We start from the raw sequence: 21,154 nt of genomic DNA on the forward strand, positions 1-21,154 counted from the left end.
TGTGATAGCCCTCATCGTTGCTGATAGGATGGGTGAAACTGGATGAGATGTCACAGATACTGCAGACATTCGAGCAGGCAAAGGGAAAGGGACGCGCAGTGCGACAGGCGGCTGCTCACGGCGAGAAAGGAAGAACCGAACCCCTCCCGAAAGGTAGTGACAAGCGAAACGCGCAGTGTTACGTGTGCCGTGCAGTGGGCCATCGAGCCAAGGACTGCTCCCGAGCTGTTCAGAATGCGCAGAAACCAGACAGGTGCATCCGAGCACAAAAAGTAACAGTCGTCAACACGGGAACGGCCGAGACCTTAGCGCCAGCTCACCTAGACAGGACGCTGATTGCAGAAATGAGAGCGCTCCGATTGTTCGAAGTGCATACTTCGAAACTACAGCAAGTAGATATAGAATGCGCTGGAGTGCCGACAACGGTGATCATAGACACCGGTAGCAAAATTACGGTAGTCAGAGAAAGTCTCGTTCCTGGAGAGTTTCAGCAGCCTTGCGGCAAGATAAATCTTGTGTCAGCATTTGGAGAAACTAGAGGCTAAACTAGTAACCCTGGTGGTCGGTGTGAGGAGGCGACCGTCAGTTATAGCACAGCCGGAGGCTGTAAACCTCGTATGCGCACTTACCAGCAAGCTCGCGAGGGAGTAGACTGCCTGCTTTCACGTGAGGATTGGGAGCGGCTAGGGCAGTCGGGCGGCAGTGATGGATTGTTTGTCAATGCACAGAACCATGCGGCTCAGCAAGCGGGCTCTGTATAGACCCTTTCAACACTGGGAGCGCCATCTTCCAGTCAAAAGCCTCAAACCAGGCGGCAAGAGGCCAAGAGTAACTTGCTGGCGGCGAGAGTATCGTGCCGCTCAATGTTGCCCATTCCGTCTGGACTGCATGCGGAGCACATGTCTCTACTGGCCACGGCTATGGTTGCATTCATTGGCATGTGCGTGTGATTGTTTTCCGCTGTGATTGCTTCTAGTTCCGATGTCAGACAGCTACCAAGCTTCCTCTGAACAACACTGCGCTGTTTACGGCTGCACAAACAGCCAGAAAAAAAGAAATGCGGTGGGGAAAGCGCTTTGCGCAGCTCATCGCGTTGTTCAAGAAGACTGTGGGTGCAACATGTTTCAGCTGTAATCCCATCAGGATGCTTGTACTCCTGATCTGTAAAAGAAAAGCAGAAGATTGCTTTGGGATATTTATAATCACAAAGTACACTTTTTGTATGCAGTGGCTGCAGAAAAAAAAAAAGTTGAGAAAGGGGAAATGAGTACTCTGAAGAATTGATTGAAACCCAGGCACTTTGCTGCGAAACGGCAGCTGATTGCAAGGCGCTAGCGATGATAAGACACTTACGGAGTGCAGATTGCGGACAGTGGTCTCTAGTTCTGTGCAATTAATACCACTGTTAGCTATCTTTTCTTTCTTTGTGAGTGTACGTGTGTCAAGCATGCTCTGAACGAATATTTTTTGGTCAACGTTTTAAATTTGCCCACATAGAAAATAAAGGGTTAACAGCGGTATTTGTCACAGAACTACTGACAGCACGGTCCGCGATCTGCGCTCCATAATCGCCTTATCACGGCTAGCGGCCGGCACCTTGCAATCAGCTGCCGCTTTGCGGCAACGCTAGCAAGGTGAGTTCTAACAGTTAGCGGAACCGCGGCGCCCTTTCTACTTTGTTTCCGACAGCGGCAACAGCCAAATTTCCCCAAGTGGGTTTCGAGGGCCATGCGCTTGTGTGTTCCTGCTCATATTGCCCATGATAGTATGTGCGTGTACTCTGGAAGCACCTGCATTAACCCGCCGCATCGCCTCTTTTTGTTTGTGTGTAGTTCACTTTCCTTTCCAAAGCGAAGACCGCTGGCAGCATCTCTCTCCGGCAGTCTGTTGTCTTCTTCATTTATCTCCCGTCTTTCTCGCTCATCGACCCAATCACACATCCACCTCACATTTTCAATGCGCGCCGCGGGTGACCATAGCGACGCCACTGAACCTAACCAAACATTTGTGTCCCACCGCACCATTAACCTTTCCACGGCTTGACGGTAGCAAGAAAAATTGCTCAAAAGTGAGGCTTTCCTCGCTAGACGATTTGCGATACAGCCCATGTTATGCATGTCATAGCTTTATTAACTTCCAATGTAGTGATTCGGTACATCCTTCTGATTACATTTGTTAGTTTGGGCTGTGTAAAATAAATTGCCCTGCCCGCACCGTCTGAGACACAACGGGCTCCTACTAAATTACAGCTGGAAGTGAAGACATAAATTAAGTACCGCTAGCTGATGCTCTCTGCTAGGCTTCAGAATGGCAAGAGCGTTATTTGCTTATTGGCAGCGACATGCATGTCGAATATTATACGCTGCAGGGAGCTCATCCACTCAAGTGCACTCGCTTACATTTTTCTAAACGATAACGTGTAGGCAACAGTCATCTGAAGCACTCAGTGTCACGGGCTTAAGATCACAAATTCTCTTGCTCGGCTTCCGTAAAAGTAGGGGTTAAACACTCCATATTGGAGACTCCACCGAAATGTGACCGCCGCAGCCGGGATCAAACCCACGTCTTTAGGGTCAGCAGCTGAGTATCCGCGACATCTGTATCAGTCAAACGAGATGCAGAAAATGGTATAGAGTGAATAGCTATCGAAACAAAATAGTATAAGCAGTAATCTTACCTCCGATATTAATAAGCCGGGTTGGCTGGGTCCCCGTTGAGCACGACAGATGAGTGTCACCTGAATGCACAAATGCCATGAAACAAAACGGCCCGTTTTTCATATATTTACACCAGCCAGTCATTTCTCGGGGCTGACCTTGAGCTTCGCCTCGCGGAGTAAGCCAAACAGTCTTTAAATGATTCAGGTGTTTCTGCCAAAAAGCCGAAAAAATAGCGATGTCCTCAATGTATGCCGCAGCATAGGCCTGATGCCTCGATAGCAGCGCATATTCATCATTCGCTGGAAAGTTGTGGCCGCGTTTTTCAAACCAAATAGCATGACGCGCAAGCATACTGCCCTTCGTGGGTTACAAAGAGCGTCAAGTGTTGGCTTGCTGCGGCTACTGCTACTTGGCAATAGCCTCTACGCAAATCTCAGTTCAGTTCAGTTCAGTCGTGTCCGACTCTTCGTGACCCTATGGACCATGTCACGCCACACTTTCCGGTCTCTCAACATCTTCCTAACATCACATAACTTCATCTGCAGTGCCTCGAGGATGCCATCTAACCATCGCGTTCGCCCCTCTCCGGTGACCCTCAACCTTTCCCAACATCAAATCTTTCTCCAGCGACTCCTCTCTTCTCATCAGATGACCAAAGTAGCTGAGCTTTAACTTTAGAATTTGACCCTCCAATGAGCAGTCAGGGTTTATGGTTGACAATATCGACTGATTTGATCTTTTGGCAGTCCAAGGAATTCTCAAGAGTCTGCGCCAGCACCACAATTAAAATGCGTCAATTCTTCGGCGGTCAGCCTTTTTCACAGTCCAACTCTCGCTCCATACATCACAACTGGAAAGACCATAGCACGAGTTATACGCAAATCTACCATTGTAAAATACAGTGGAACCTCGATTACACGACTTTGAGGGCACCACGCAAAACCGTCGTATAATCCGAACGTCATATAATCGAAAAATGTCAAGAATTATTTTTAAAATGTAAGCACTCGAGCATTTGTTTCGAGGAACTGTGAGTAACCCTTTATTCTCACCTTTAAAAGAAATCCGTTATTTTTTCTGAACATTTACCCAGCCACGACGCATTAGTTTCCTTTCAAGATTTGCGACATCTGACAGCAGGTCGCAGTCTTCGTCGTGAGCGCAAACAAACCGCCAAATGTGGTCGATGCTGTGCAGCACATCTGCGTAGGTTGGAACAGACGCTGAACTCCGTAGAATCATCCGCGTCCTCCTCGTCGGAGGTACCTGCAACATCAGCACACATACTGTCGACGATTTCGTCCAGCTGCGCTACATACAGCGACATCGTCGTTGTCAGCACTAACGTAATCAGCAAAGGTCACTGGCAGGTGTAGAGTGCCAAACTCGGGCTCTTCATCGACCGACGCTGCAGCTTCAGTGGTAGAGGAGGTATCGCATCTCTTGAATCCACAGTGCCGAAAGGAATTCGCAATCGTGTCTGAGGAGATCGCGTCCCAAGCACTAGCTATGTAGTGCATAGCATCCAGGACAGATAGCTTCCTGTCTGCCTGGCCCCGTTCCATACCTGCCAGCCGACGCTGCCCCCAAAACTTGCGGTACTTCTGCTTCACGCACTTGATGATTCCGGCGTCAAGTGGCTGCAGCTGGCTGGTGCAATTTGGCGGCAAGAACATTACTTCTACATTCCTGGACAATGGCACGGTGCATTGTCCAGCACAAGAAGAATCTTCCTGTTCCTGGTGCCCATCCTCGTATCGAGCTGCTGCAGAAATGAAGAGAATATAGTAGAAGTCATCCAAGCCTTTCGGTTGAAATTGTATTGGCACGGCAGCCTCTTCAAATTCTTGAATCACCGCGGCTTCTCAAATTTTCCAATTACAAAGGGAGCGAGTTTTTCTGAACCGTCTTCATTGGCGCAGAACAGCACGGTGAGGCGCTCTTTGCTTTGCTTGTCGCCGTGGCAGCTCTCCTTTGTCAATGTCTGCTCGGGCTGCAGGTTCTAGAAAAAACCCGTTTCGTCCGTGTTAAATACGTTGGACAGCTTGTACCTTCATATTGTCACGTAGTGGTGACAAGGTTGACGACACAAATGAAGGGTCGATGATTGCACTGAAGAAACTATTGGGCTGACTTGCGCCCGCAAAAGAACTAAGCAACTCAGTGGCGGCGATAGCAACAAACGTGCTCGTCGGTCGTTGAACAAAGAATGCCCGTCACACTCGTCAACGCTCAATTTAAAGGCTGCTCAGAACAATCTAGATGACGTCGCAAACTGTACTAGTGCACCCTGGAACATTGTGGAAACATACGCAAGTGATCGGAATCTTCAAGACAGATCTCAGCGCATCTTTCACGACAAAAAAAAATGATAACGCGTTATATCGCGACAATGAGCATGAACAAACACGGGATACGGAATTGACACGCGTGCCAGAATCACAGTGGTAAGGCCGCATGCCGGCGGTTAAAAAAACAACAAATACGGTTTTGAAGGTTTCGCGGCATTACTCCCCCTTAAAAAAAAACATCGCCTCAATGTTCCAAAACAAAGCAACTTAGACATAAACAATGCAAATTTTAACACCACAGATTCTTTAACGCGCGTAATATGGCTTCAGTCGTACATGTACAATTTCTGGGCGTGCGCGTCGCCGTTGTGATGCTGACGTTCCGTCGGGAATGACGTCATAGTCCAGTGGTCCGACGCGGCGAATGATTTTGTATGGTCCAAAGTATCGACGCAACACTTAGTCCGCAACGACGAATTGGCGTCCAAACCCACACTTGGTCTACTGGATTGTATTCTGCGTGGCGTCGTTATAAGTTGTATCGTTGGCTGTCGGTGCGCTGTTGGTCTTTGATATGCAGCCGTGCGAGTCGTAGGGCTTTCTCTGCACGCTGCAGGTAGGCGGCGACGTTAAGGTTGTCCTCGTTGGTTACGTGCGGCAGCATTGCGTCGAGCGTCGTCGTGGTCTCCCTGCCGTACACAAGCTTGAACGGGGTCGCTCTGGTCGTCTCCTGGACTGCCGTGTTATACGCGAAGATCACGTACGGCAAGATGGCATCCCAGGTCTTGTGTTCAGCGTCGACGTACCTGGCGATCATGTCTGCTATCGTTTTGTTCAGGCGCTCCGTAAGGCTATTGGTCTGGGGATGGTACGCAGTTGTTTGTCAATGGCTTGTATGACTATTCCAGGATGGCTTGCGTCAACTCTGCCGTAAACGCCGTTCCCCTGTCCGTGATGAGCACTTCTGGGGCGCCGTGTCACAAAAGAATTTGTTCGACAAAAAATTTGCCGACTTCTGCTGCGGTACCATTGGTGGTGCTTTTGCTTCGGCGTAACGGGTAAGGTAGTCAGTGGCCACAATGATCCACTTGTTACCCATAGACAAAGTTGGAAAGGGGCCGAGGAGATCCATCCCAATTTGTTGAAAGGGCAGGTCTGGGGGCGGAATCAGATTTAGTAGTCGTGCTGGTCTGATAGGCGGTGTCTTGCGTCGTTGGCACTCACGACATGTCTTCACCTAGTGGGCAACTTCGGCAGGCATTCGCGGCCAGTAGTACTTCTCCTGGATTCGACGCGTCTGTGCAAATTCGAGATGGCCTGCTGTGGGCTCATCATGCAACGCCTGCAGAATTTTCTGGTGGAGGTTTTTAGGCACTACAAGGAGTTGCGCAGTCCTGTTGGGCGCGAAGTTCTTCACGAGGAGGCCATTGCTTAATGCGAACGAAGATAATTGTCGCCTGAACACACCAGGAGGGGAAGCGGTCTTTCCTTCTAAGTAATCGGCTAGCGCTTTCAGCTCAGGGTCTGATCGCTGTTGTTCTGCGAAACTGCTGGCGCTTACCGGTCCCAAAAAGGCATCATCGTCCTTCGGGGAAGCGTCGACGGGAGCGCGGGATAAGCAGCCTGCGTCGGGAATGCTTCCGGCCCGACTTATAGACTACAGTCAAGTCGAATTCTTGAAGTCGTAGGCTCCATCTGGCAAGGCGGCCGGAGGGATCTTTCAAATAAGCCAGCCAGGAGAGCGCGTGATGGTCGCTTACCACCTTGAATGGTCGGCCGTATAGGTATGGACGAAACTTAGAAGTGGCCCAGATGATCGTGAGGCACTCCATCTCGGTCGTCGAGTAATTGACTTCGGCTTTTGTGAGGGACCTGCTAGCATAGGCGATTACTTTCTCCAGTGCGGCACTCTTCTGGACGAGAACGGCTCCTAAGCCCACACTGCTCGCGTCAGTGTGAAATTCGGTCTCGGCGTTTACATCAAAGTGGCCAAGTACAGGAGGGCACTGCAGGCGGCGATTGAGTTCGTCAAAGGCTCCTCCTTGCGGCACTTCCCATTTGAAAGGTGCGTCAGTCTCTGTAAGCTGCGTCAATGGTTCGGCGATGCGCGAAACGTTTCTGACAAATTGTCGATAATAAGTGCACAGCCCAAGGAATCGGCGCACAGCTTTCTTGTCAGCAGGCGGTGGGAATTGTTGCGATTGCAGCTGTTTTCTCTGGTTCTGGGTGAATACCATCCTTGCTAACGATGTGACCGAGGAACGGCAGTTCTTCGTAGGCAAAGTGACACTTCTCTGCTTTTATTGTTGGCCCCGATAACTTGATGGCTTCCAGCACTGTCTGCAGTCGTTTTATGTGGTCTTCAAAGTTTGACGAGATGACAACTACGTCATCTAAATATACCAAACAAATTTGCCACTTCAAGCCTGCCAGGACTGTGTCCATTACTCGTTGAAATGTGGCTGGTGCGGAGCAGATGCCAATGGCGTCATCTTGAACTCAAAAGATCGTCTGGTGTGATTAATGCGGTCTTCTCGCGATCTCTTTCGTCGACCTTAATTTGCCAATATCCGCTCTTCAAGTCCATAGATGAGAAGTACCTTGCATTGCAGAGCCGGTCGAGAGTGTCGTCGATAACGGGGAAGCGGGTAGACATCCTCCTTAGTAATGCTGTTCAAGCGGCGGTAATCAACGCAGAAGTGAAGTGTGCCGTCTTTCTTTTTCACCAAAACGACTGGTGACGCCCAGGGGCTGTTCGATGGCTGGATTACGTCATCCTGCAGCATTCCCTCAACTTGATTGCGAATGGCCTGGCATTTTCGCGGCGATACACGATAAGGGCTTTGGCGCAGAGGTCGGGTATGTTCGTCCGTTATAATGCGGTGCTTGGCCAGTGGTGTTTGTCGTACCTTCGATGCTGACGAGAAGCACTCCCTATAGCTTCGAAGGAGACTGCGAATCTGGTCTTTCCTGCTGTGGGTCAGTGCCGGGTTGATGTCAAATGTGGGCTGATGGAATTGGTCCGGTGCGTCTTCCAGTGCTTGGTCGTGGAGGGCGAATACAGTGAAACTTCACTTGAATGAACTTCAAGGGACCTTAGGAAAATGTTTGCTAAAGTGAAAGTTCGCTGAACTGAAATTTTGCAGCGCTTTTGAACTTAGGACTGCAGTGGTCTTGGCCTCAGTCACTGTGTGCAAGCTCCCGTGAACCTCGTCCGGCACAGCGGTCTGCTGGGCAGCAGAGGCATTCATTTCCTCCAACAAGATCATTCCTTCCACAGATCACAATTAACCAGCATATATAAGTACGCCTTTCTTGGAGCTAAGAAGCTTCGTAGGGCTGAAGTTGTGGCTATGGGCGGCTATGACTGTGGATCCAATTAAGCATGCAAAGATAGCTGTGATTCCGCTGGATACAAGCTTGTTTAGATAGCCAATTAGGCTTAGAGCTAAATGACGGCCAGCTTTTGTCGTGCGCTAATAAAATATGCTTCTCGAAATATTCAGTAAAAAGTGCACATTGTTCTGGTTTAAATACTCAGCATGGCGTGGAAAACACAAGATGACGTTATAGAAAATGTTCGTATAACTGAAGTAAGCAACAATTGAAGTTCGTTAAAATGAAGGGCGTTTGCATAGCGTTCAATGGAGCTTCGGCGGGGGAAATTAATAAAGTTCGTACTACTGAATACTTCGCTTAAGTGACGTTCGTTCAAGTGGAATTTTACTGTACGTCTTTGAGGTCCGCTAATTCGTCGAGTAAAGCGATCGTAGTGCCCTTGTTGAGATGCCGGTATTCTTCGGTGAAGTTTGTTACCAGCAAGTAAAATATTTAGCGCAAAAAAAGAACACAAAGGACAAAGAACACATAAGACGTTTGACGAGCGCTAACTACCAACTCTTTATTCAAGCCGAAGTACACAGCTTATATATGAAAAAATCGAGCATGCGCAGAAGGGGGCAGATAAAACAGTAGCAGTCAACACAAAAACATGTCTAGAAAGGCACATTCCGCCGAGTACATGTGTACATATGTATCGCTAACACATTGATCGGATAGTTTATCTATATGATATGCCTCTAATAGAAGTCTTGCCTTATAACTCCCACTTTTGCCCAGAATCGTCGTCTTGTCAAATCCTGCCCTACACTTACAAGAAGCAATGTGCCGCACAAGGTTGCCGTTTTCATCTTTAATTTCAATGTTTCGAGCATGCTCCCTCAACTGGTCATTGACACAGCGGCCAGTTTGTCCAACATATGAGGCACCACAAGAGAGGGGGATTCGGTAAACCTCTCCCACTGCACAGTTCACATAGGTTGACACGCGTTCTTGCTGCAACCCCCGCCGGCATACCCAGTGATGCGTGGGCAAAGCTTAGAAAGCTTGTTGGGTGCTGTAAACACCTGAGCTTGTCCTCTCCAGAATTTCGCGATGCCTCTTGAGATGCCGGCACCTCGTTCCAAGAGCAATTGGATATTTCCTTCGACGATGCCTTCAGCGGTTTCGATGTCTGCGCTACCTACGCTGACTGCGACGCTTGATCGGGGGGGGATGGTCAATTCTTCGTCGAGGACGTTTAGAGCGACGTGTTGCGTCGAAGTCGTCGTAGTAGGTATGGCATTGTCTGCAGAGAGCTTGATGAGCTTGGATCAAAGGTCGATGATAGCCCTATGTTTATTTAGGAAGTCCATGCCTAAAATCACGTCTCGGGAGCACTGCTGCAAGACCACAAAGTTGGTAGGGTAAGTATGCCCATTTACAGTTATTCTTGCAGTGCATCGTCTCGATGAAGTAATCAGGTTGCCACCTGCGGTGCGAATCAGCGGGCCATCCCAAGCGGTTGTAACTTTCCTAAGCTGAGTGGCTAATGGTCTACTGATGACTCAATAGTCAGCTCCGGTGTCTACTAGGGCAGTGGCTCTGCGACCGTCATGAACTTCAAGGTCGCTTATTCGCGTCCTCGCGTTGCACATGGGCCTTGGTGTCCGATCTCGGCTCCGTCGTTTCTTCAGGTCATGGCCGGGGCAGACCGTTATTTCGCTGGGCGGCGGTGTCGGTTTGCACTCTGGTCGTGTTGTTGTCGTGGGTAGCGGCAATGAAACAGCTGCGTCGTCAGTGGTCGCCCTCGGCAGAGGATCTTCGTCTTTTCGCCATTGAGCAACCTCACCTCCAAAGGTTGCTGCCTTTAGTTTTCCTATGGGGGCTAGGAGACCGTCCTTGCACGTAACTGCGGCCCGGCGACGCAAATCGGCGACGGGGAGCTTGACAGACGCCTTGGCGACGAGTGCTCTCCGCTGCGCATGAAGTCGTTGATTTCCTGTGGTCGCTCGCCAGGACGAGGTCGTGGGGCGTCGACAGCGAAACCACGAAGGCCGATCTCCCTGTACGGGCAGTGACGGAGGATGTGTCCTGCCTCACCACAATGGAAGCAGAGCAGTCGGTTGTTTGCTGTCCTCCAGGCGTCGCGTTTGGGGGTCGTTGGTAGGCTTGGCGGGCAGGGGCCAAGGGGCGGTTTTCAGGATCAGGACGGTAGGGGCGAGGGCTCGGAAAGTCATCACGTCGGGCCGCAGGTCGACGTAATACAGCAGCATAGTTCATCGCTGTTGTCTCTTGTGCTGGAACAGTCGCAGACGTCGCTTGAGGAACGCCCAGCGCCTGCTGGACTTCTTCACAGACGACGTCTGCAAGCGTCGCCACCTGGGGTTGTTGCGAGGATGGCATCAATTGGCGGAGCTCCTCTCGCACGATCTCCCGAATGAGGTCCTGAAGGTTGTCTGCGCTTGCAGATGCGCTGGGGTAGTGGCTTGAGTATTCCGGCTAAAGTGGTTGCTCGTAGTGGCGCATCCGGGTGTCCAACGTCTTCTCGATGGCAGATGCTTCCGTTTCAAAAAAAGCGATTCTTTAACGCCTCGCATATAAAAATTATGCAAATAGTGATTGATGACCTAGACAGGAAAAGTAGAAAGGTATGCTTGAAAATCAATATGCAGAAGACTAAGGTATTGTTCAACAGCCTCGGGAAGGAACAGCAGTTTACATTAGGTAGCGAAATACTGGAAGTAGTAGGTGAATATGTCTACTTAGGACAGGTAGTAACCGCACATTTGGACCACGAAAAGGAAATAACAAGAAGAATACGATTGGGATGGAGCGCATTTGGTAAGCACTCGCAGATTATGACTAGCAGCTTACCGGTATCGCTCAAGAGGAAAGTATACAACAGTTGCATCTTGCCTGTACTCACCTATGGGGCTGAAACGTGGAGGCTAACCAAGAGAGTTCTACTTAAGTTGACAACCCAGAGGGCTATGGAACAAAAAATGGTAGGGGTAACATTAAGAGATAGAAAGCGTGCTAGTGGGTCAGAGAAAAAACTCAAGTTACCGACATTCTAGTAGAAATTAAGAAGAAATGGACATGGGCAGGACATGTAGTGCGAAGAGAGGATAACCGATGGTCGCTGAGGGTAACAAACTGGATTCCAAGGGAAGGAAAGCGTAGCAGGGGGCGGCAGAAAGTTAGGTGGGCGGATGAGATTAAGAAGTTCGCAGGGGTCAAGTGGATGCAGCTAGCACAGAACCGGGTTAAGTGGAGAAATATGGGAGAGGCCTTCGCCCTGCAGTGGGTATAATCAGGATGATGATGATGATGATATAAAAATTTGACTCACCTTCGGTTATGTTAGGGTCGGCGCAGCGAAAAAGGCGCTTCATCTCCTCAAGGTATGCCAGGGCAGGCTTGTTAGGAAGTTGAAGTCGACTGAAGGAGGGCCTGGGCTCTTTCCTTTCGGACGACGCTTGAAAAGGCAGTCAAAAACGCTTCCTTGAAAAATCTCCCAATCTTTCATAGCTGCCTCATGATTTTCGAACCAAACTCGGGCATGTCCTTAAAGAACAAAGTAGACTTGCCTGAGTTTCGCGGCATCGTTCCAGCCATTGAATTCTGCCACACGGTCAAAAAGGTCCATCCAGTTTTCTGCATCTTCGTCCGGTCGCACATGGAAGCAGGGGTCTCACGGGGTTGAACGGAAACAACCGGTGCTGTAGGCTGGGGCCATTGTCAGCGTCGATGCCTTCCGAGATCGAATGGGGTCCGGCAGCAGACCGTGTTCAGGTTGGAGCCCTTGAAGCCGGCGACTGGTTTGGTGGCCTTTTGGCTGTTCCTCCAGGGTAACAGGAACAAGGCTGGGTTCTTCGCTTGAAGGATCAAAGGCTGCTGAGCACCTCCACCAGATGTCACGTAGTGGTGACAAGGTCGACGACACAAATGAAGGGTCGATGATTGCACTGAAGACACTCTTTATTGGGCTGAATTGCGCCCGCAAAAAGCTAAGCAACTTGGTGGCGGTGATAGCAACAAACGTGCTCGTTGATCGTCGAACAAAGAATGCCCGTCACACTTGTCTACGCTCAATTTAAAGGCTGCTCAGAACAATCTAGATGACGTCGCAAACTGCTACTAGTGCACCCTGGAACATTGTGCAAACATACGCAAGTGATTGGAATCTTCTAGACAGATCTCGGCGCATCTTTCGCGACAAAGAAAATGATAATGTGTCGTATTGCGACAACGAGCATGAACAAACATGGGATACGGAATTGATACGCATGCCAGAATCACAGTGATAAGGCCGCATGCCGGCAGCTGTTAAAAAAAAATAGTTTTGAAGGTTTCCCGGTAATATCAATTCCATAAACGATGCAGTCCACTGCAGCTGTGGAGTGGCTGACCGAAGCGCTTTCTCCACAGCAGTGGCTGTAAACGATCCCATTACGTTTCTTAAAACGTTCTAACCAGCCATTCGATGCGCTGAATTCATCCATGTTGAAGCACAACGCAACTGATTGCACCATCCACGGCAATCCCCGAACTGCGTGCTTGGCACAACCACTCCACGTTGTGTTCTCCATGGCAACAAACTTTCCGTCCTTCGCAGCTTTTCATTGAGGCCGAACTTGCTTGCGTTGTGCAGGATGGTGTCCTCTTGGCAAGGATGGTTTTCAAAGACTAGGGAATATTGAGGTCACGCCCAATGCTGGCTTTCGTAGCTCCCTTCCGCTTCTCAGCTTCTATTATTCGAAGTTTTTCTCCGAAGTTTAGTGGCTTTCGACTCCGCAACATCGTGAGCCGCACCGGTTGCAGCCGAAAATACGCCAAATATACCACGCAGCCCAAGAAGGAAAACACGTTACCGGAACACTGTGCAACACAAAAGAGAAGCAGCTGTCCACGCCGGATAAAGCAAGTGGTGGCGCATTCAGTGCATGTGTCGGTTTTGTACCTGATAATAAGATCCGTGTTCCATATCTACAGCGCGATAAACGGGACAAGAGAACACAATAACGACAAACAGCGCTGACTGACAACTGATTTTTATTGCTTGTCCAGCCGGTATATATATCCCACTGGAAGGCAGAGATAGAAATCAAGACACACAGATCATGAGTAACATAAAATTCACACTACTACAGGGTCGCATTACCATTCGCATTCGAGATAAGCTGTTTCTTTTTTGATAATGCCACAGATGGTGCACTTATACAACTTTCCGAGAGCCTCGCTATCATTTGTGCTTCCACCACCTCTCTAGTGAACTGGTCACGATGGCTTCCTAATATCATACACTCATTGTACAAAGGTTGGCAGGCACTCCTATTGTCACCTTCGTCACCTTCCTTGCAGCTGCTGCAGTGCTTAGCCACGTGACCGGTAATAGGGACATGCGTACCGTTATAATAATGTTCTTTTAATCTTTCGTTAAGACATCGGCCAGTCTGGCCGATGTAACTCTTCCCACATGATAGCGGCAGGGAATAGATTACACCTTCCTGGCACTTCACAAATTTTTTGGCGTGTCTTTTTCTGCAGCCGCTTGGTTCATCGTTAGCCGAATTAACTTTTTTGACCAGTTTCGAGAGTCTGTTATGAGCCGAAAAGACAACGTCGACTCCGGCATGCTTGCCAATCTTTCTCAGGTTATGTGATACCTGATGCATATATGGCACCACAGCAAACTTCATCTTTTTATCTGGTCTTTTCTCGCCTTTCATCTCAGCTTTCACTTTTTTCTGTACTTTCTCTGCCACAGAAGTCAGAATGTCAGAAGGGTAACCGGCCTGTGTGAGGCGGCACACTTGGTTTTTGAAGCTAAGTTCCAGCCTGTGCTGACATGTCTTCTTTACAGCATTGTAAAACATTGAATGAACAATGGCTCTTTTTACGAGCTTTGAATGAGCAGATGCATACGAAAGAATCGGTTTTTGACCGCGCGGCTCGAACGACCAACAAACATGGGATGAGGTGAAGTGAAATGACAAATCTAAAAACCTAATAAAACCATTTTCAGGCACTTCGTGCGTTAAGACCATAGGGTTAAGATGCTCCAAGAACACTGAAAAAACATGACGGAATTGCTGCTCGAAATCGAGGTTGTCACATTCTAAAAACACAAAGTAGTCATCTACAAACCTAAAAATTCCACGAACACAGGACCCTTCAAGGCGTTCTTTCAAAATCCTATCGTGCGATGCCAGGAACACATCACTAAGAACAGGTGCAAGGCACGAACCAATACAAAATCCATTTCTCTGAATGTATACATCTCCATTCCATTCAGTGAATGTGGATTCTAGGTAAACAGACAGCAATTCAAGGAAACTGCCTGTTGACATCCCGCACTCATTTTGGAATGCTATGGCACCATTCGTATAAATAAGATCATTTACCGATGACACAATCTCTTCCTGGGGTATCGTGTAGTACAAATCTTTTATATCTATGGAAAATCCTTGAAGTTTTTTGCTGCAGTTCCCTTCTAGAAACTGAATGACTTCGTCCCATCTTCTTACTCTAAACGGGTCATCAATAGTCAACGCCTTCAAGATACCTTGCAGAAATTTCGCAACGTGCTTCTGCCAAGTTCCATTCTCGGAGATTATCACTCGAAACGGCCACTCAGGTTTATGGGTTTTCGCTGTAAAAAACATTTCTAGGCTCAATCCTTGGCTGCTGTCGACCATACTTGAAAGCCTACTCAGGTTCAGCCGATTAATTAGCTTCTTTGCCTTACTTTTAACCTTGGCTACCGACACATCATTCCGTTTGTAGAACAAAGCTCTTACGGCATCCGATGCCTTCGACACATACGCATCATTGTCGAGAACAACAAACCCCCCGTCTTTATCTGCAAGTAACAACGAAAACCAACCTTGCTTTAGCCATCTAACCGTCTTCTGAAGAGGTAGTTTCTTGGTAGAACACCTATACCTCGTTAGAACGTCAACCCCTTCAGAAATGCAACGTTCCGCCTCTGTTTTGTCGGCCTGCCTAGAGACTTCTCTCACCATGGCTAGGAGTTCCGGTCTGGTTTTCCTTGGTTCTACCGCGAACTTTGGTCCCTGGCTAAGGACTTGCCGCATGTACCCAGGGAACGAGATGTCCTCAGATGTATGGATCTGTTGTCCAGCTCTTGCACTTTTCTTTGGCAGTAGCGCACATAGTCCGGGAAGCGTCTGTTGCCATAGGACCTCTGTGGTTCGGTCGATGCACGCTGATAGTTGATGCCACTGGTACTTTCAGCCATCCGGTCCCCCAGACAGCTGCACTCGAAGCTTGAGATGCTCCCTGTAGACCCGCACCTGTCGCTGCCATTCTGCTCTGAGTATCTTGCACATCCTTCTTCCATGTCCGGCTGAGGGCTGAACGCCACCCAGCATAAACGAGACCGCAGGAGGGAGGATCTTGCGGACGCAAAAACCCAGCGTTCTTGCGGTGCACGATGCAACGGCAACACTTGCCACAAACTGAAGTGGATCAAAGTCACATGCAAAAGGGCCCTTTGTTCGAGAAATGAAGTTTGACAAGGTCAGTTGTTGGGCGAATTGGTGACGATGTTCCATATCTACAGCGCGATAAACGGGACAAGAGAACACAATAACGACAAACACAGCGCTGACTGACAACTGATACCGGCTGGACAAGCAATAAAAATCAGTTGTCAGTCAGCGCTGTGTTTGTCGTTATTGTTCGAGTGCTGACATGTCTTTTTTACAATGCTGTAAAAAAGACATGTCAGCACAGGCTGGAACTTATCTTCAAAAACCAAGTGTGCCGCCTCACACAGGCCGGTTACCCTTCTGATGTTCTGACTTCTGTGGCAGAGAAAGTACAGAAAAAAGTGAAAGCTGAGATGAAAGGTGAGAAAAGACCAGATAAAAAGAAGGTGAAGTTTGCTGTGGTGCCATATATGCATCAGGTATCACATAACCTGAGAAAGATTGGCAAGCATGCCGGAGTCGACGTCTTTTCGGCTCCTAACAGACTCTCGAAACTGGTCAAAAAAGTTAGTTCGGCTAACGATGAACCAAGCGGCTGCAGAAAAAGACACGCCAAACAATTTGTGAAGTGCCAGGAAGGTGTAATCTATTCCTTGCCGCTATCATGTGGGAAGAGTTACATCGGCCAGACTGGCCGATGTCTTAACGAAAGATTAAAAGAACATTATTATAACGTTACGCATGTCCCTATTACCGGTCACGTGGCTAAGCACTGCAGCAGCTGCAAGGAAGGTGACGAAGGTGACGATAGGAGTGCCTGCCAACCTTTGTACAATGAATGTATGATATTAGGAAGCCATCGTGACCAGTTGACTAGAGAGGTGGTGGAAGCACAAATGATAGTGAGGCTCTCGGAAAGTTGTATAAGTGCACCATCTGTGGTTAAACCTGGAAAGCGCATAAAAACAACGGACAACAGCAAGAGACAGACACACGAGCGCTTACTTCCAACTGATTTTTATTTTCATGCGAGAAGCAGAATATATGTACACTTCAGATCACATGCGCATGCGAAGAAAACTCAAAGAAAAAAATTATCTGGCTGCACATGTAAAAGATGAAAGATAAAAGCAAGTGTAAAACAACGCGCGAAATTGTTGAGGCAAGTGAGATAGCACGAACTGGCGATGATTGTGTAAGTGGTGCGTCGATTTTGCTGTCTGAGAAAGAGATTGCATATCTTTCATCTTTTACATGTGCAGCCAGATAATTTTTTTTTCTTTGAGTTTTCTTCGCATGCGCATGTGATCTGAAGTGTACATATATTCTGCTTCTCGCATGAAAATAAAAATCAGTTGGAAGTAAGCGCTCGTGTGTCTGTCTCTTGCTGTTGTCCGTTGTTTTTATGCGCTTTCCAGGTTTAACATGTCTAACCAACTCGCCCAAACGCTGCCATTATTGAACCATCTGTGGCATTATTAAAAAAAGAAACAGCTTATCTCGAATGCGAATGTTAATTCGACCCTGTAGTAGTGTGAATTTTATGTTACTCATGATCTGTGTGTCTTGATTTCTATCTCTGCCTTCCAGTGGGGTATATATACCGGCTGGACAAGCAATAAAAATCAGTTGTCAGTCAGCGCTGCGTTTGTCGTTATTGTGTTCTCTTGTCCCGTTTATCGCTCTGTAGATATGGAACATCGTCACCAACTCACCCAACAACTGACCTTGTCGATAATAAGAATTATCTGTTTTGCATTTAACTTTTATTATTTGTAATATAATTTTACTAAGGCGGTGATAAATGTCCTTACAGGATACATTTTTGACATCACAGATTTGATCCCACTTTTCTTTTTTCGTAGCTGAAATGCAGTAGTACAACATTCTTGCCGCCACAGGCCTTGCCCTAAAAAAAAAACTATTGGGCACGCTGAGCGGCAGCGGCTGCCGCTGTTTGCTTTCTTTGTGAGATTACATGCTTCCCATTCAATATCAGCTGGCTACAATGTGCCTACGGAACAGTGTGCGTCTGCTTAGCTTTTTTTTTTCTGCGCTGTACCAGGTCCGTCGTACGAAGCGAGGCCGGAGTAAAATTGCATCGTATAATCGAGGATTTTAATACATTGTCTCTATGGGGGTTTTGCGGGGACCAAGCCGATTCGGCGTAAAATGTGGGTCGTCGCGTAACCGAGGGACATATAATTGAGGTTCCACTGTATTTGGGGCGGCCGACCCTCATTAACTTCTGCGGGGGTGTCCTCGGGAATGCATCAGTGCGCGTGGCCGCGTTTAGCGCGCGGTAATCGATACACAACGCACTGAACCGTCCTTTTTCCCTACGCAGACCACGGGATGAGCATAGTCGTTGCTTTCGACCGGTTATATGAGGCCCAGGTCTAACAACTCATTTACCTGTCGCTCTACTTCTTCCCTAACTTCAGGCACTCGGTAAGGGAAAGCGCGTTTTGGCTGATACCCGTCATGAAGCTCGATTTTGTGTAGTCCTACCTCCTCGGCAGTGAAAAACGACATGGGTGGAGTCGAGCTGACGGTCGAACTCCCCACGCGCCGAGGCCAAGGAGCGAGTGCTGTTTCTTTTTTCTTCTTTCTTCTCTTTTTCGGCGCTGACTGCGCCCCGCTGTGTGCGCGGGAGGCTTGGTTTGTTTCGCCCCTTTGCCCCGAGGCGTCGCCAGGAAGCGAACGGCAGACGCACCCTTATCAGCCGGGAACAACAGCGGCACCACTTTACGGCCGGCTCGCCAAGCATGGGTGCAGGGAGACGCCGTTAATGAAGCCTTTTGCACTGCCGTAAGCGCTCACTAAATGTCCTGCAGAAGGCGACAATAGGCGCTACCCTTGGCCCTCCCAAGTAGTGAATCAGTCCAGCGGCCTCCCGCTGTGTCGCCAGACATCGGGTGCGAGCAACGGCGACTGTACACTGCTCTGGGACAGTGCCGCCCCCCCCCCCCTTTTCTCGAACGGGACGGCTGGGTGGCCTAGTCTCCAGATCCCCCGCGGTGTTTCTTTCACAAAGGCGTTAGCTGCAAGGTCGCATCGCAAACACGCTGGGGAGGGGAGGGAAAAACGGGCGCTGTGTGAGAGAGTGGGGACCGGGGAGTGGAGAGTGTTTTGAATGTTGTAATTTTATTTGGCGTAATTAAGGACCTGGGTCTAAGATTATTCCCAACCCACTGGGGTTGTGGCATGGTTTTCAATAATTTGATTGGCCGTTTCATTTTCGGGGCGGATCATTTAAGGTGGCCGCCCTCGGGTCTTGATGTTTGTCATCAAAAAGCGGTCCTCGGACCATGTTCGGCAGTCCAGATTGAGGCTGCGTGCTTAACACGTATCTACAGGCCTAGGCCTTTACCGAAACGTTCGGTAGGAAAGTAAGGGCTGGTAGAGTCACTTCTCTGTGTTAGTCTATTTTCTTTTAAGTTACAGTTGTCTGTGTGACTCTTGTTACTGTCATTTACAGTTTGCCAATATATACTATTTTTCTTCTGTAAATGTAATTCTCCTCTTGACCATCATCTGATCGTTTATTGCTTCTTCACTGCCGAATGACCACGTTTGGAGAGGCTTCAGCCCCTCCGAAGATTGGCAACGAACGAGCATAAAATTACTGGCGCAGCACAGCAGGATTCGGCAACCTACGACACCGAGCGGACATCGCCCTCATCCAGCAGTTTCCAGACATCACGAGACGTCCTGCTGGTCGCAGTTTCGGGAGGCCTGGAGGGAGCCGACCTCAGAGTACCAGCAAGGGAACGACGAACCCTGGCGCCTCGACCCTGAGGCGTCGTCCATCCCGCAGCCCCGGTCAAGGCGACAACGGAGAAGCAACGTCAGCCACTACCAACACAAGCACGGGTGAGCGGGATTCCTTATGTATCATTGAGGTGGTTATGGCTCAAGCGTAGAACGGGTGTATGGTGTTGACAAGAAGCATGATGGCGAGCTCAGCTGGCAGACAGGCAGAGGAGGAGAATATGTTACAGCAGAATGGTTTAGAGGGCAATGGTCAGCCGGCTGGGGCGTTGCAACAGGATGCGACGGTTGGACCAGCGGAGGAAGCGGCGATAACCGAGCCGGTGGCAGGTGCGCTACGGAAAGTAACGGCACTGACCGAGACTGAGGTTATGGCAATTCGCCACATGGAACTCGATTTTCAATTGGAAAAGCTCAAAATTGAGTTGCGAGAACACCTCGAGTTGAAAAAGGTCGGATTGGGTGCGACGGGCAGACCTCCGTGATGTCGGAATCCGACGAGCAACGGCGATCGGGCTTTGTCCCGGTCTCCCAGTGTGCCAAGGTCCTAAAGGGACTCAAGCTACCGTGTGACGCGGACGTACCCTTGTGGTTCGATAAAGTGGAGAGGCTATTCACAACGTACAATGTACCTGAATACAGCCGCATACACTTGATCATGCCAGCGCTTACTGAGCGTGTTCAGTACCTGCTTTGCGGTCTTGGGGATGATGAGTGCAGCGCCTACAAGTTAGTGAAAACTGCGGTGTTAAGCGAACTAAAGCTCACCCCCGCTCAGTACTTAGACCGGTTCGAACACGCCATTAAATGCAGGGAGGAAACATGGGCACAGTTCGCCTCCCGCGTAAAGACCTACTTTTACTACTATCTTCGTTCGAGGGAAGCAGACACTAAGGATGATGTGATAGCCCTCATCGTTGCTGATAGGATGAAAGCTAACCTAAGTGCAGAGGGCTTGGAATATGTGCGAAGGAAAAATATGGGTGAAACCGGATGAGATGTCACAGATACTGCAGAGATTCGAACAGGCAAAGGGAAAGGGACGCGCGGTGCGACAGGCGGCTCACGGCAACATAGGAAGAACCGAACCCCTCCTGAAAGGTAGTGACAAGCGAAACGCGCAGTGTTACGTGTGCCGCGCAGTGGGCCATCGAGCCAAGGACTGCCCCCGAGCTGTTCAGAATGCGCAGAAACCAGACAGGTGCATCCGAGCACAAAAAGTAAGTCGCCAACACAGGAACGGCCGAGACCTTAGCGCCAGTTCACCCAGACAGGACGCTGATTGCAGAAATGAGAGCGCTCAGATCGTCCGAAGTGCATACTTCGAAACTACAGCAAGTAGATATAGAATGCGCTGGAGTGCCGACAACGGCGATCATAGACACCGGTAGCAAAATTACAGTAGTCAGAGAAAGTCTCGTTCCTGGAGAGTTTCAGCAGCCTTGCGGCAAGATAAATCTTGTGTTAGCATTTGGAGAAACTAGAGGCTAAACTAGTAACCCTGGTGGTCGGTGTGAGGAGGCGACCGCCAGTTATAGCACAGCGGGAGGCTATAAACCTCTTATGCGCACTTACCAGCAAGCTCGCGAGGGAGTAGACTGCCTGCTTTCACGTGAGGATTGGGAGATGCTAGGGCAGTCGGGCGGCAGGG

The 21,154-nt window shown here is 49.1% G+C and overlaps 1 long non-coding RNA gene across 1 annotated transcript in view; it reads left to right on the forward strand.

Annotated features, from left to right (window-relative positions):
• The window catches only part of LOC146197782 (uncharacterized), a 67,140-nt gene extending 46,602 nt beyond the window's left edge, over positions 1–20,538 (forward strand). The window contains exon 6 of the long non-coding RNA XR_014705682.1: positions 19,367–20,538. This is a non-coding gene — a long non-coding RNA (uncharacterized LOC146197782). The remainder of the gene's footprint in view (positions 1–19,366) is intronic.
• The last annotated feature ends 616 nt before the right edge of the window (positions 20,539–21,154 follow it).

This window comes from Amblyomma maculatum, chromosome 3, assembly GCF_055883805.1.
Source record: "Amblyomma maculatum isolate TAMU_Amacu chromosome 3, ASM5588380v1, whole genome shotgun sequence".
Lineage (NCBI taxonomy): Eukaryota > Metazoa > Arthropoda > Arachnida > Ixodida > Ixodidae > Amblyomma > Amblyomma maculatum.